The sequence below is a fragment of the Xiphias gladius genome, chromosome 16 (assembly GCF_016859285.1).
Source record: "Xiphias gladius isolate SHS-SW01 ecotype Sanya breed wild chromosome 16, ASM1685928v1, whole genome shotgun sequence".
NCBI classification, from domain to species: Eukaryota; Metazoa; Chordata; class Actinopteri; order Istiophoriformes; family Xiphiidae; genus Xiphias; species Xiphias gladius.
In genome coordinates this window covers 1686952-1703790 of record NC_053415.1, presented here as the reverse complement: position 1 = coordinate 1703790, position 16839 = coordinate 1686952, and the positions used below count along the sequence as shown (strand labels likewise).

Sequence of the window (16839 nt, the reverse complement as noted above, 5' to 3'; positions counted from 1 at the left end):
CACCTGAAACCTAGTTTTCTGACACATTGTAACACAGTTCACTCTAAAACGCCTTGGTAATCTTCTGATTTCATCATTCCCTTGATATATTCATTGCCTCCAGTAACAGAGATAGCAAATCAGCCCCACAGTAGGTGTTCTTTTTGTTATGGGCTTCATTTTGTTGCCTATAAACAAACTAAAGCACTGCATTCCCAAAGAGCTCTACTTTGATTCTGACTTTGATTCTGACTGTCCAAAGAACATTTTCCCAGACAAACTGAAGCACTGCATTCCCAAAGAGCTCTACTTTGATTCTGACTGTCCAAAGAACATTTTCCCAGAAAGACTGTGGCTTATCTTTTGCAAATATTAGTCTTGCCTTTTTGTTCATTTTGTTGCCTATAAACAAACTGAAGCACTGCATTCCCAAAGAGCTCTACTTTGATTCTGACTTTTATTCTGACTGTCCAAAGAACATTTTCCCAGACAAACTGAAGCACTGCATTCCCAAAGAGCTCTACTTTGATTCTGACTGTCCAAAGAACATTTTCCCAGAAAGACTGTGGCTTATCTTTTGCAAATATTAGTCTTGCCTTTTTGTGCCACTCTTTCAATACTGGTGTCCTCCTTGGCCTTTGCCCATGGAGCCCTACTTGTTTTGGTGTGCTGCGTATGGTATAAGTTGAAACCACCACTCCAGATTGCCCCAGGTCATCAAACAACACGCTTCAGATGTCTTGTGTGATGTTTTTTCCATAATCTGCATTAACCTCGGTGACTTCTGTCATTGAGTTTCTTATTAGTGCCACATCGTGGAAGCCTCTCACAGTTTTATGACTTTGAAACTTCTTGAAACAGGGATTTCAAGATCTTCGGCAATTACCTTGTAGCCTTTGGAATTGTTGTTTTTTGACCATAGCATTCTGATGCTCTCAGACAGCTAGCTTGTCTTCTCCATTGTGAAAGGGAAACTGGAAACAATCAGCCCCCTTCTATGTAGTAAAACCACCATTCATTGGTTAATTAAGGTTATGTGAACACTGAAAATTAAGTTCAGGTGTTTTTTTATTTGTTTTTCATTATTTTTGAGGAACTAATTCAAATTCATTAAAAGGGTGCCAATAATTGTCTCAAGCATGCATTTTATGTCTGTATGTTTTATTTCACTGTATGAAAGCATTTTTTATTTTTGTTGTTGTTGATCAGTAACTTTGCAGATTTTGTTAAATATTCTGATTATACAAAATTGGTAAATTTGCATTTATTTCTGAAGATATTCTAAATTCTTTACTTAAAACTCAAGGGTGACAATAACTTCAATCAGGACTGTACATCCCTCGAGTCTAAAAAATCTTGAGAGTTTTTATAGAGGAGATGGAGTCTCAGGCTCAGGGAATCCTCTTTTGTAGTGCAGACTGCAGCAATTGTTACTTGATTTATAGCTATGTTCACACTCTTGTGAGGAACTGTGAGTAAGTGAGCATAGTTAAGGTCAATGACAAAAACATTATTTCTGTCATTACTGTTAAAGGAATAGGAAGAGACAGCTCTGGTTCCTTATAAAGCTCACTATTTAATTTTTATCTCCAGCAGATGGTTAGCTTAGCATTAAAATAGTAGAGGTAGTCTAGCAAACAGACCCGAGTGAAACCACAACTTGTTGTTTTAACACATTGATTTTGTATATGTACAAACTTAAAAAATAAGATAACTTCTTAATTACTAATTACTTCATTGGTGAACTTTTAAAGTGATGATAAGTAGATTTTGTTGCCCTATGACATACCCAGGCTAGGTGTTTCTTCCTTTTTCTAGTCTATATGCTAAACTAAGCTAGCTGGCTGCTGGCTGTAGCTTCACTTTTAACAGATGAATACTGAGTTGTATTGATCTTCTCATCTATCAAACTCTATCAAAAAAAAAAGAATCAAGTTAAATCTCCATTCTCCATCCTACCAGGAACAACGAGACGAATCTCCTCATCCCCCATGCTCAAAACCGGCCACAAAGGCCTGGGAAACTTTCTGGCTATCTTCAAGTGTTAGGTTTTTAACTCTGATTGAAGTATTTTCTCTATCCATGTCCAATTGGAATGTTAGGAACCTGTCTCCAATAAAATTCATTTACCTGCTCAGTTATCTCCTTTCCTTCATTTAAAGAGTATAAAACATCACTTATTTTGTGTTACCAGTAAAAGCGTAGATTCTTTAAGCCAATGGAATTGATTTTCATGCTACATAGGAGGACCACTGACTCACCAACAGTAGTGCTGACATCAAGCACCATTGTTGGATCAGACCCTGAAAGTCACAGAAAAAAAACACTTATCAAACATTTCCTGTTTTTAGCCTTGCGCACTGCTGCACCCTTATTACTATAGTAACACCATAGTCTTCACCTTTTATGCTCATTTAAGATTAGTTTTAGTTCAAAACCTAATTTCAAAATCTAAAAATTTTACAAATGGCATAGATAACAAGTGATTATAGTGTACTTTTGTCATGCAAACACACACTCTGTCTGGGAGGACTGTGCACTAAAATGTGATATAAAAATACAGAAAATGTACCTATCAGTGCCAGGTAAATCTCTCTGTATTCCGCAGTATACCAGAGTTTTAAGTCTGGTGTCTGTGGCGATATTCCAGCACTGTGCACCAGTAGCGATGAGATTTACGTCAACCAGCAAGTACTCCAGAGCCAAAGTGGGGAGCAACCATAGCGATGGAGACAGTACTAGGCTACAGCAACTACAGATGTGGCAAATTAAAGGAAAAACCAACATAAAGTGTCTTAGTAAGGTGTTGGGCCACCACGTGCCAACAGATAGGCTTCAATGTGCCTTTGCATTGATTCTACAAGTCTCTGGAATTCTACTGGAGGGATAAACACCATTCTTCTAAAAGATATTCTCTCATTTGGTGTTTTGATGATTGTGGTGGAGAGCACTGTATAACGTCAGTCCAAAATCTCCTTTAGGTTTTCAACTGGGTTGAGATCTGGTGACTGTGAAGGCCACAGCATATGATTCACATCATTTTCCTCCTCATCAAACCATTCAGTGACCCCTCGTGCCCTATGGATGGGGGCATTGTCAGCCTGGAAGAGACCACTCCCATCAGGATAAAAATGTTTCATCATAGGATAAAGGTGATCACTCAGATCAACTCTGTATTGATTTACAGTGACCCTTCCCTCTAAGGGGACAAGTGGACCCAAACCATGTCAGCAAAATGCCCCCCACAGCATAGTAGAGCAACCAGATCCCCCCACTGTAGGGGTCAAGCATTCAGGCCTGTACTGTTTTCTTGGTGTATGCCACATATGCACTTGCCCACTTGTCGAGAATATGGTGAAGGATGAGTATATCTGTTTTTTTTCACGTCTCTGTGGACCAGTGGCTATGGTTTTTGCTCCACTGAACTCTCAAATGTGCATTCATCTGTGATGACAGGTGTATGCACGGCAACCCTTCTAAAATATCCCTCTTTATGTAACTGTCAACAGACTTTTCTTAATGACACAGTCTGATCACATCTTGAATTGCCTGTTCAGTCACCTGAGGAAGAGTTGCTCTTCTGTTTTGCCTTACATATCACACTAATGCACCAGCATTAAGGTCATCAAATGTGAGCTGGCGACCACAATTTCTGACCCTATTTACTGATGTCTTCCACATAGATCTAAATGCAGATATCGCTTTCATCACAGTTCCTACTGAAACACTAACCAGTTGCCCAACAATGAACCCTCTTTCAAAGAGATCACTTAGATCTTGTTGGATCGGGTACTGGTCACAATAGGGCCGTTCCACTGGGCTGATCTATATAGGCCAGCCATTGACGCACTGTTGAGAGACTCTGTAAGGAAGCTGGATTTTTATTTGTTAGCATAGTTATAACTGTTGATGGGATTTTGAGTAAGGTTTCCTACTTCTGGAACAGAAGCCCCTGGTTTCACTTAGGCTGACTATAAACTGTAGGTATTAAGATGCTATTGGCCCAGTGTGTAGTGGGCTGTGCAATTTTTCCAGTTTTTAAAAAATGTAAAATGTATATAAATTAGCCTATGTCACAGTTGTGATGCAAGTTAATAAATCAAATTTTTTACATGCTGAAGAGCAAATATGCAGTATGCAGGATTCACAGAGGACAATGTCCTTGACAAGGCCAAGAATATAAAGAGGTTTACCATCCTAGTGGAAATAAGCATTTCCCAGTCTAACTGGGTGCTTTCCACTTGGCTAACATGGCTTCCTTCATTCATGTCTTTTCCTCGCACATCAGCTCTTCCCAGTGGGGACAGGAGAGAGATGCACAGATGAGGGAATTTTTATTCATCAAATGCAACAGTTTTGCTAATTCCTTTCAAGGAGACAATTACTATTCATGATGCACAGCAAGTGTAGAAATAAGTAATGAAAATAGTTTGTGAAGGCCACAGCTACATTACGTCTGATGTTCTTCTCAGGCTGAGGTTGATATTATAGTAAAAATAATAATAACAACAAATGTGCAGTCGTGGTTTTTTATGAAGAAAAAGTAGACAAAGCTGCAAAGTATTTTTATGATTCATTCATGATTCAGATTTAACATGCATATTTTTTATTTTATGATTAAATATGAATAACAATAGAGCTGGGGTTGGTGTTGTAATTCTTGTTTCCACTGGTAGTTTGCCTAATATTGCAATCATACAGTAATATTGATATTACAGTAAAGTTATTTCCACAGCTGTCGAAATGTTGCAACGGTGTTGCCAACCATGAGAAAGCTTCTGTGTACGATAGCCTGTGGTTCTTTGCTATAAGCTCCTCTAGAAGCCTCCTCTCTCCTCAATCCTCTTGACGATGGTTGAAAGATGAGCAATAGAAACTTTACAGGCGATTGTTGGGGTGGTGAGGATTCTTTAATAAATAACCATTTTTTCAAATTTTCACTTGCTATTGAGATAGAAGAAGTGTTCTGCTTTTTCAAGTTTGTAACTAAAATGACCAAGATACCAACATACCAAGATTTTGACAAGATTTTCGAGATTTCTTGAAAAGACAATAAAATCTTGATAACAGGATTGATTCATGGGAGCTGATAGGGTGTTGTGAATTTACCATCAGTTCCGCAACATTTCAGTGTATTAGTGTTGAAGGACTTTCATTAGACATTCGATGTCTACATTATGTACACAGATACTCTTCTCCCTGATTGAAAAATGCAGAATCTATTATTATGCAAACGTGTTTCATTTCAAAAGTTTGACTGGTGCACACAAGATGTCTCCTACTTCCCTGAAAATGTGTATGGAAGTTTCAGGTTTCACCATCACACTTGTGTAAGTTGCATAATGGACCATGATTGTCTCCAAACTAGTTGTTATGCTTCAACAGCAAAAGAAGTTCATAAATCCATCACTGAAGCAGCCTGAGAGGGAAGAGAAAACTCTCAAACGCCAGGTGAATAGAGCCATAAGGAAAATTAACGTAAAAGTAGCCTATGTCTGAATAACAAAAAGACATCACTTTAACAGATATATTAAGCCATCAATGGTATGTATTCTATGTCTGTAAAAGGCTTAATTTGCCTTAGGCACTGCATTTTTGTTGGCTATTGACTTCTCCTGCTGTGCTTTCTCTCTTTCCAATGTCCATTGAGGAAGAGTTTGATTTTGTCTGGTTCAATTCTCTACCTGGAATTAAAGCAAAATATTTCAGTTATGACAATACAACAAAACAGCAGTGTATGCAGGAGCACCATTAGACATTTTATCTTATCTTTAAAAGATATCAAATGAGGGTTAATAATAGGACAATACATACAAGAGATGAAAGTATGTGCCAAATTTCCCATAAGGTACTTCTAAACCACAAACACTGGAATACTTTATGGTACTGAAGTGGCATTACACTGTAACATATAACTAGTATGATTGTTTCAGGTTTATTTGAGAATATAACAAATGTACTCACATTTACTGTACTTGTTCACAAGTGATGAAATGGCAACAATGGCTGCAATGCCTACAGCCTTAATTCCTGCATTAACCAACTACCTATCTACTACCTCTGGTAGTCCTCACCTGTTAATCAGGGGACACAACATAGTAACAAATTATGATGGTAAGTATGAATGGTTCCTATACTTTCTATTGTGTCCTATATATTTTTTCTATAATATATGGTAGACACCGACAGGGTGTCAATGTGAATCTATTGCAAGAAGGTCTGGATAGGTTTTTGACAGACATTTGTTAACATCAGCATAAGCAAAATACTTTCATTTTCAATTAATTAAGCATTGCATTAGTTGAAGAAGAGCACTGAAGTTGTGCTTGTATTGGCTGTTTGGCTCCAAGCCATTTGCAGTATGCTTTACAATAACTTACTCATTCACAGCTGTGTAGCTAGTACCAACGAATCATGTTCATTCAGGGTTACATTGCGGACATAACTGTACGTTGAATATAATTACGCATACACTGCAAATGAATACACAGAGATTCAGCTACATAATCACAAACAGAGCAGCCAGCAGCACAACATCACAGGCAAACATGCAGAAGCCTTAAATGCCAACAATTCATGCTCATCACAATTTGAATCTGGACAGCAGCAGCAAGGCTAAACTGAGAAATAGCCAACAACAATGCAGCCGTAGCAAGCTTACTGGTATCCCAAGGAAACACAACCTGTTCTGAGCCAAAACATGCCATATCATTAGCAATGAATGATGCACAGGCAGCACAGAAGCATATCATAAGATTAGACCCTGGCTTAATGGCAAGTCAAAGTCCAGTGAATAGGCCCCTGACAGAGCGGATGCGATCCAACAGCTAACACAGGAAAACATGGCTTCCATCCAACTGGCATCACAAACTGAAGGCTGACTTCATTTACTTCTCAATCAAGTTGTCCAAAATGAGGGGCACAGACACTGTCAGGTCAGCTGCAAGTGCAGACAGCAAGGATCAGTGTGGAGTGGTTTGGAAGCATGTGGTTACTTTACTTGCCTGAAACGTACAATGTGGCTTTGTATCAACGTTAGAGCGGTCAGTTGGTGTATTTCAGCTCATCATAAAAACCAACACAGGCCCAGAAAATATTCTGGTCATCTCCAACAGCAACATTGTCAAGTCCAATCAAAATATTTCCACAACTAAACTCAGCATTGAAGACTTGAAACCTGTTCCTGTATTAATCAGCTTATCGGTCATGTTTTCTCATAGGTGTCCCAGTGGAACAACATGTTTTTAGGCTGGTCCTTCTGCCAGTAAAACCATCTGAATCTCAGTGGATGAACTGGTAGGGAACAGGAAATTGGGAGGGCACAAATATCTGACCGATGATGGGTGTTAGAAAAGAAAATGAGATATTAGTGAGCAGCAGGAAAGATGGTAACATCTGAAATGGGCAAAGGCGGTGAATGAAATGATTAAAAGGCCACAATGTCTAAATACCTAGAAACGTAGTTCATCAATGTTATGTGTCACATCAAGTAATATTGTTTGTGTGCGTGTGTGTGTGTGGTTGTGTGTGTGTGTGTGTGTGTGTGTGTGTGTGTGTGTGTGTGTGTGTGTGTGTGTGTGTGTGTGTGTGTGTGTGTGTTAGAAAGGGGCAAAAATAGCCTGTTTGGGAGGTAAAAATAAATTGTAACACAGGTGCTCCAGGGATGATTAAATGCTACTGACCAGACCAGACTTGTGGTATTGTATATTGTGGCTTCTTTCGTCCTATAGCGCAATGCAATTTAACTCAAAAGACAACAACACTCTCTGTGTATTATCTTTCCTTTATTCATTGATAGCCTTATTCACAAAATTCCACAACACATACTTGTTGTCAGAGGTTACATTTCAACAGAAACAACACGGATGTTTTGCCTTTACCAAACGCAAAGGTGGTAGTTTCAGAATCAGGAAATATAATTCAGAAAATTTCTCTGACTCCTTTGTTTGTTGTATAGGACTGGTTCACTGCAAACACCAGGGTACTTTGCTCTGATGTATGCAGACTGTGACATTTGGTGGGGCCAAATGTTGTTTGGAGGTCTGAATCTGTGTTTGGAGGTGCTGTTGCTGTGTCTGGTGGCACTTGAGATGTAGCACTGCTTTGTGGTTCTAAGGCAGAGGCACCAAAATAGTAAATAGAAATGCAAGGTGTTGGATGACTTTTTACAGCCGTATTGTGCTTCTTGCACTGCCTTGTGGGATTCTACAGCTTTGATTCCCATTGTACTGAATTTCAAGAACCTCTGGGAAAGTTTTATATTCACTGCCTTGAAGCAGTTTCAGTAATGAAAATGTTTAGACAGCAAAACTGCTATCCAACCAGTTTTCTTTCAATTTGCACTTTCCCATGCCAATTAGTGTTTGATCAAGATAGATTATCAGAAGTTATGATTGATGGGATTGAAACTAGCCCCCCTTGCAACAATAAACGAGTGCTGACTGTAGATGGTTCTATTCATTCCAGTGTGACAGTACAATACAAAACAAAAACAGCATTTCTCAATTGTTAACTCAGATTTGTGACGCAATGTGAAAAATAAAACCTAAATGCAGGACTGTGGCAATTTAAGACCTTTTGATACAAGGATTTAAGACATTTTAATACAGAAGAGGACCTTTTTTAGATCAGTGGATTTATAATTAAAACTTCTAAGAATTTTTAAAGATCTTTGGATACCCTGTTATAGTATAAAGCAGAACTTTATTGTCTGACCGACACATTTTGGCTTGTGGCCTGTTATGGCGGATCCTGTTGAAGGCCACAAATGCTGAAATACATTGGTCTGACTATAAAGTTCTTCTTTATACTCAGCCATAACGCGTGTTGCTGGAGTTTTGATCTCGTGATACTTTTTCCCTTTTCTATGCACCATGGAAGTAGGTAAAGTTGTGCCAAAAATCTCTGGTCAGGAGCTGGAACTGTTAAATGTTTGGCATTTTTGTTTGGAAAACAGAGTTATTCAATTATCAAAAAAGTTGCCTGCAATAGTTCTGATCCCAGTTTTAATTCATACTTCTGTTATTTGTTTTGTCACTTTCTGTGGTGTTTCTTTGAAATTTTCAGGCCGTCACTTTTTTCTTGGTCTGCATCCTTATCAGCAGTAGTAATTAGTAGTAATCATTAGTAGTAATCAGTGGTCAAACTCTTTGCAGCACCATCACTCTTCCCTGTTGAAAGGTGATACACAGCTTGCTTCCCCAACGCTATCCTAAGGAACATTTCCTCCTGACATGTTGGAAGAAGCATCAGAAGCATTTTCCTCAGCCGAATCTCCACTTGCTGCTGAGGCAGATGAGTTTTTCTGTTGGCTGGTGTGTCTGGTTTGATTTTCTTTCTGGTAGAGAAATGTTCTAGTCATACAACAAAACAACACTATATGTAGCGACAATGGCAAACTTTTTATCTTATTTTTCGTCAGGCTACCATTATAGCTTGAGGGATGTAAATATTTGTTGTTGGGTTGGTTGGATGAAGTAAAATTAAACTGGATATTGTTGCTTTCTATAATAATTCTAAATTATAGTATATATAACATTATTCTATAATAAAGGCAGAGTAACATAACAAATAGAAATGCAATGTAAGGCTTTGTATTTGATAATGCACTAACCCTGCTTAAAATCATTTTGAGTTTGATAGACACCTGCTACTTGCTGATAGAAAAATGCTGTATTTGCATCTTTACTATAAACACCACTGAACTTTACTGCTTTATCTTTGAAAGGTGTTCACCTCTGGAATTTTTTAACTCGCAGGGGTGTAAGGCCTTTCAGCCACTTAGTTTGAAATATCGAAAAACATTATATGCTTATATTAATCATAAACTCAGCACCATTAATCTGAGAGCAGTGTGTATGTATATGTATGTATATATATATATATCCCTATATATAGGGATGTTAGCCTTAAGATATATATATATATATATATATATATATATATATATATATATATATATATATATATATATATATATATTTATATTTATATATATACATATATACATCTATATATATATATACATGTCTACATATAAAATAAATCCTGGAACTGAGCATCATAAATTTACAATGTATTTACAATTTACTGAAAAAAAAAAGTTAAGTACTGTACATATAAGGAGTAAATGTAACTCATTACTACCCACCTGTGAGTGAAATTTTGGTATTTATTTGCATGAAACTGAATTTGTGTTTCCATCTGCACAAACCATTCCTTATCACAAGTACACACAGAGACCCTGAAAAAAACACCTTCCGTGTATGTTGAGTTTTTTGTTTTGAGATACAGAGATACAGAGGCAATCACATGAGAATACAACACTCTCTGCCAAAAAATTGCATTGGTATTGTGTTTACTCTATTTTTAGTTTTGTGCAGTGCCAGCACAGAAATAGAGCCCTTACCCTTAAACTCCTGGTTCACTTAAGGTGTGCTGGCATTGCCAGAGCCAGGGAACTTCTCTGGTTCCATTGATAATGATGTTTTCAGTTGATAATGGCAGCAGTAGAAACAAATGTAAAACTGCAAAGAAAGATTCAGTAAAACCAAATAAGAACAACCCAGGGCCCTTAATTTCGATATTAGAAGTTAGTGTTAGTGTTTACCAAACGAGTTTCTACCAATGTTTCTTAACATCAACTGTCAGTGGTGCTGAAGATGATGAATACACCTAGTAACTCTCTGTAAACTGTGATATATATTGAAAATACATACAGTACATCACAAAGGGTAAGTGCTGTAAAGTATTGTAAACACAATAACTGGAGTTGTTCAGTATAAAATTATGCTTAATGTGCTGTAAATGGTCTACAGCTTTCAGCCTGCTGCCCTTTACAATTCATCTTCCTGGGTAGAACTTTGACTAGTAATTTAGCTGCTGCTCGAGACAGATGCTACCTTAAGTACATATTAAAGCCAAAATGATCCAGCGATGGTTCATGTGTGTTTGTGTGTGTATATAAATTATGTCACGTTATGTTACGTTAGGTTAGGTTACGTTACGTTACAGTTACGTTAGGTTACGTTACGTTACAGTTACGTTACGTTACGTAAGAAGAGGGAGAAGTGGACAAGGATGACAATCACCTATCAGAGTAATTTTACAAATAAAATGTTGTGTCTTCAGTTACAATGCTTGTGGGAAACACTTCTTAAGCTCAAAAAGGTTCGTAAGATGCATTTTTGACCATCTTAGCCTTAAGATGCTATTGGGAAACAAAGCCCAGATTATTCAGAATGACATGACACAGGCTGAAAGATCATGATTTTACTGCGAGCCACACAGAGCTATAAAACAGTTAGTGTTGCCTTTGTTTATTGTTCCTTTGGTTTTCTTGTGTTCCTAATTTCCGTTGCATTTCCCTGAGGGTCCCTACAATCTGTGACTCTCCAGCTCCATGAACACTTTGGTTCTGTGGGCCTCAATACAATCTGTAGTTGGTCAAATCTCTTCCAACTGAAGCTGTCTCCTGATCTTTGTGCACAATCTTTGACATTTCTTGATCATTCTCAATGCACATTTGTTTTTCTCACACAAAGGGTGCTCAATAGAAGGTGTATGTCCATAGGTGTAAGTATGTCCTTTGTCATTCAAACACATTTCCAATCATTAAAGGCTGTTGCAGTAAATATGAAATTCAATGAGACATGAAAGAAACTTTTACATGTGCAGCATATTCTTTCACAGAATTGTTGTTTCACTAGATTTATAGACAACTGGTATTGGTTGCATGCGGGGTGGACACTACTTAGTGAACTTGGGTTGTTACTCTTTGTTGGTCTTTCTTGTTCACTCCTCTAGTTCTTGGGAACTTCAAGATTTACACTCGCAAAAGAGTCACGCCAACTTTTCTCTGATATATGGTAATTTATTTACAATATTTACACATATGATGAAAAGTGACAGAAGATAAATGTAATGAATATCCAACTAGTGAAAATGAGACCACCACCATCTCAATGTGGGATTCAGCTGTTTACTTCACAGAGGCCAATGGACCAGAGTAATACATACCTTTTACAGGACTGTAGTAGAAGCACAACTCTCTGCAGGGCCTGTCCTGTCTTATGATTTTTTGCTGCCTGTCTTTACTGTGCTGAAAGTCTCTCTCCTGCTTCCTGCTACACTCTGCCTTGACATCTTCACCTTCCTGTACTTCTTCCTGGCTGAAGAAACATTAGGATCACTTCTTTGAACTGACAGTAAACATATCAAATGTTCAGTATAGAGGAAATATATCTAAAAAAATCACTTCAATGGTTATTTTCAGAATAATTACTGTTAACTGAAAATGGCACACTCCATGGATAATGCAGTATCCTGCATTTTCCTGCCTCAATACGCTGTCTCAAACTTCTCCAACTTACTGCAGATCTTGCACAGAGGCCCTACCTTGATTAACAGAAACGAAAAGTTATTCATATAACTAACAAGCAAAACAGAATTAAAAGGCTTGGGCATTCTGTTACATTGCTAACTGTAAATATATATATTGAATGAATATGTCCGTGAAAAATTAAAAATAGTATCTATAGTTTATATGTTTATATGTATTTACATATACAGTATATATAGTAAAATTGAAAATAGCTGACCTTCTCTCAAACTGCCCTGGGCATTTGCTTTCTCTTTTGCCACTGCTGCTAGTGAGCGGTCTTGACACCCTCTCCTCCTAAGGACTAAAATCCCCATCCCAGCCAGTTTTGCTCCAATTTGAAAATCGGACCTTACAATTTTTTTCCTAACTGTATTCACTTTGTCTTGAATTATAGCTGTTGACTGCTTCACTTCATTTCAGATGAGGGGTAGCGGAAAGATTGTATCACATTTATCTTCCATAGACATGGAGTGTTTGTTTGAGGACATGGTTGGCTGACCCAGTAAAGAAGGAAATCTAGACTTGCTTGAAGTTCTTGAAAGTTTCAAGAGTTTCAAAAAGTTCCAAGAATTTCAAGCAAGTCCAGCTGCCTTGTCATAGCACTTACAGAATACCATGACCCGGATGACTGAGAATCTTCACGGACACAAGGAAATCTAGACGTTCCCTTAGTGAAGCCTGACATCCACCATCTGTGTGTTAATTCAGCATGTACAAAGATAGACAAAATTATATTATCTATTTCCTCAAGCAAAACTCAAAAGGGAGTGTTTTAAGTTAACAGGAAACTCAAAATAAAAACATCATGCAATAAAACTCTGCTTTTAGACCATCTGAATAAGACAGGCCTGTTTTGCATGTTCAGAGAGTTGGCATGAAAACCCACCTGTCCTGTATGAAAACTGTCCAGCCCTTCATCTGTTATATTTATCACAAGCAACTACATCCACAACATTAGATAAAGCATAAAATGTCTACTATACAGTCTGTGTTTGTGCGTGTGTGTGCGTGTGTGTGTGTGTGTGTGTGTGTGTGTGTGTGTGTGTGTGTGTGTGTGTGTGTGTATGTATATGTGAGAGAGAGAGAAAGAGAGAGAGAGCAGGAGTGAGTGCCGGGTGACTTTAAAGTGTTTAGCGATCTGGCAGCCTGAGGGAATAAGCTGTTGCTCAGTCTCGTAATGTAGACAGACTTAATGAGTTTGATAGGATGAATACAGATAAGAAATCCTCACTCTGGGTGTGTTAAAGAGTTTGCATTCCTCCAAAACTAACAATGTAGGGAACAAATTGGGAGCATTGGCAGTTGGCCAAATTCAGTCTCTCTACAAATAAAATTACACTGCACCACAGCTCGATTGGAAGCCAACTGACACCAACCTTTTAAGGCGGTGTTAGCCTGTTTTTTTGTGCTAGAGTTCAACTAACAGCTTTCACACCAGCCCAAACAAAATGAACTAAACGGGCAAATGTACCAGTTTGTCTGAAAAAACACCCCTATAACTGTTCTAGGAATAGTCCCAAGTTTTGATTCATTCTGCTGAATCTTATTTGTCTGTCACTTTCTATTGTGCTTATCTAATCTGCTTTTGTGGCTGCACTTAACAATTTTGATTGCTGTTTTGCATCATTTTCAGCAGTGCTGACGTCATTGGTTGTAATATATGTAGCACCATCAATTTTCTTGTTTGTGAAACACTACACTCAGGGATTTTTCCTCTTGACATGTCGAAAGGAGCACCAGAAGCATTTCCGACAGTCCCCTACCCTCATTATTTGTAAAAGCTGAGAAAAGATGTATCTATTTGCATCTCCTGAGGCAGGTGAGTGTTCTGTTGGCTATGGACTGAAGTTTGATTTTGTATCTGGAATGAAAGAGAAATGTTTGTATTGTCATGACAAAACAACAAAACAGAAGGATATGTAGGGGCGAAAGACATTTTGGATCTTTTTAAAAGATAAAACATTGTGTAAAGGGTTGATATAGAGTAGGAACATTCATTTTAGTTCCATTTAGTCAGGTATATGTATAAAACCTTACAAATAATTATTTTGTAAATTCTGTTGTTCATTAAGCATTGATCAGTAATAATAACCTCAATAATTTATGAATACGACCAAGGGAGCAAGACTATGTCTTACATGTGCTGTTAATATGATAGTGGTTGTGACAGAGAAAGCACTTTGGGGGAGGCGTGACATTAACAGCACAAAAAATAATATTTCCTTCTGACATCAGTCTTTCAATATTGCAGGTTCTTTATTAAAACTCAAAGTAAACCCACCATTTCAACCATTGTAGGCAGACCTGTATTAAAATATAGCTACACTGCTTTAACCACAACTCCAAAACCAAAAATAATGTTTTAAACACATGTGACACATGTGGTGTGTAGCACACCAATGAACTCTAATAATTATTCTTTCTGATCCATCCATCAGTGATTTTTGTTTGTGTAACTGCAATTTTTTAGACCACTGTTTTTTATGTCCTGAGTAAAAGGATACTGTGACCTTATAAATACCAGCAGAGTCAAAAAAAACATCCTCCAACAAGAGTGATGGCCTGGTTTCTTAATGCTCTGGTTGGAGTGAGGGTTATAGATGAGGCAGGTTACAGACTATAACTCCTTCACATTGAAACAGCTTGTGATACAGAGGGTTCTCTGAGTTGGATCATGCTGCAGGGATATGTGAGCATCCTGCAGGTCTGGCTGTGAAGCGCTGGATTTGTGTAGACCAGTCTATGACACTTCAGCGTTCAGGATATCCTCCATGTGCTGTGCAGGTTGCACTGTTACTGTATTGTTAATTGTCAGCACTAGATCTTGGTAGGGAGCTGTAAATCTTTCAGAAATCACAGTAGTTTGAGGCTTTTGATATTTACAGATTTTACGACTGTTTAGAAACTTTAGCGAAGTAATATCTTCCGTCAAAGAATTAGTCTCTAATCCCATAACACTGTTATTTATCATTTTTTTAAATTTCAATTTTTCTACGGTTTAAATAAACATAATAGAGCATATTAATTACTGAGCTCAAGAGGTGCTGATGTGTGGATTTGGTTACCTTTGGACACAGCCAGGCTAGCTGTTTCCTCATGTTTCAGTCTTTATGCTAAGCTAAGCTAACTGGCTGCTGGCTGTAGCCTTAAATTGTATTTATTTTCTTGGCCCTAGGCAAGATAGCAAATAAGCATTTTTCTAAAAATGTGAAAAACTTCATTTTACAATAATCAGCTGCTTTGCCTTTGACATATGTGGATCATCAAATTTCAACCTTATCGGTAACTAACGTATGTAAGTGGAAACCGGAAGTCCACATTTTGCATTTTTAATCTAAGAAAACTGTTATGTAACAAAGTAACAGTTTAATGCAAGTGGACTGCATTTATATAAAGACTTTATTCAAATTGCTTTACAATTTTTGCCTCTCATTCGCTCATTCATACACACACAAACACACACACACACACACACACACACACACACACACACACACACACACACACACACACACACACACACACACCCCGATGGCAGCAAGCTACATAACATGCTGACCATCAGGAGCAACTTGGAGTTCTGTGTCTTCCTTAAGGATACATTGACATCAGGATAGTAGGAGCCAACCCACTCTGTCTTCTGAGCCAAAGTTGCCCAAATCCATGGCTCTTCTTTTTTTAATCAAGGCATAGCCCATATCACATTTGGACCTTGTACTCCAGGACAAAAATAGGCCTTTAATCCTTAAAGTCATATACATTTTTCTTTACAGGATGTAAACTTTTCAAAAGTTAATATCCAAAGCATGTCATGTACCACCAAATGTGTTGTAGGTTTGGACTGTTGAAAAGATTATTAATATTGTTTGGAATTTTTAACAATACTTCTGACAGCAGTACTGAAGAATTGATATGGAGTGAGAATTTTTTTTTTCTTTTTTTGGTAAATTAATAAATGGCAATGGGTTTTTGAATTGAAAAGAATCATCCAACGGTGTGACCACGTGTCTAATAGGGGCTGGCTTCTTTCAACCCTCTAGAGTGATGACTTCACAGATGCAATAATAAGCATCCTCCTAAGATTAACCCTTAAATGCATACTTTGGGTCACTACCAACTATATTACACCCTGTCTAATTCATTCATTTATTTCATTAAAGCCTTCAACTCCATGGTATTTCTCAAACTACTATTTCTTAAAGCTACTCTTTAACAATATGCTGGTGTTAAAATGACAAAAAAATGATAAAAAGCATTGTTTTTCTCTAAAAAGTGTCTAGGACCACTAGCACACCAGGGTATGCAGTTGTATGTATGTAAATTTTTTTTTTTTTTTTTTTTTTCATGGGATGCTGGATGAAAATTATAGTGGGTAATGTTGACATACTAATGAAGAAGCCTGTTTTTAATAGCTTATCATCACAGTAACATGATGTCGCAATACCTGGGTTACAGGTTTAGTGCAGAGCAGCATTTTC

The 16839-nt window shown here is 37.6% G+C and overlaps 1 pseudogene; it reads right to left on the bottom strand.

Moving 5' to 3' along the window:
* Positions 1-1302: 1302 nt before the first annotated feature.
* LOC120801602 overlaps positions 1303-16839 on the bottom strand; it is a 38351-nt pseudogene continuing 22814 nt past the window's right edge.